Genomic DNA, 650 nt, shown 5'->3' with positions numbered 1-650 from the left:
ATTTTCGGTTTTTTTTTAGTATTGTGTTTATCTATGTTTTGTGTCTCTATTTCATGATCATTAGTATGTAACCATGCCTTAAAGCTATGAAATAAAATCCATTAGTCCTTCACTTATCTTAAAAGAAAAATGTTTTAATTCAAAAGAACAAGAAGTACATAATTTTCGAAATTATTATTGAGAACAAGAAATACATGAATTTCGAATTTATCCTTGAATTTAATTTAATTATATTGATGTGGTGACAATATTTTTTGTTTTCTGAATGAATGCTTGAACAGTGCATATTTTTGATCGTATTGTTTATGAGTGTTAAAATTGTTGGCTCTTGAAAGAATGATGAACAAAGAGAAATGTTATTGATGAACTGAAAAATTCATGAATTGATTCTTGAAGCAAGAAAAAGCAGTGAAAAAGGAAGCTTGCGAAAAAAAATAGAAAGAAAAAGAAGGAGCAGTAGAAAGCTATTCAGAAGCAAAAAGCTACAAGTCCCGCTCATCTAATTAAATTAATATTCATTGATATTCTGGAATTTATAGTATATTCTCTTCTTTTATCCTATTTGATTTTCAGTTGCTTGGGGACAAGCAACAATTTAAGTTTGGTGTTGTGATGAGCGGATAATTTATACGCTTTTTGGCATTGTTTTT

This window comes from Arachis duranensis, chromosome 9, assembly GCF_000817695.3.
Source record: "Arachis duranensis cultivar V14167 chromosome 9, aradu.V14167.gnm2.J7QH, whole genome shotgun sequence".
Classification (NCBI taxonomy): Eukaryota; Viridiplantae; Streptophyta; class Magnoliopsida; order Fabales; family Fabaceae; genus Arachis; species Arachis duranensis.
The sequence above is the reverse complement of the archived record's forward strand: the minus strand, read 5'-3'. Positions refer to the sequence as shown.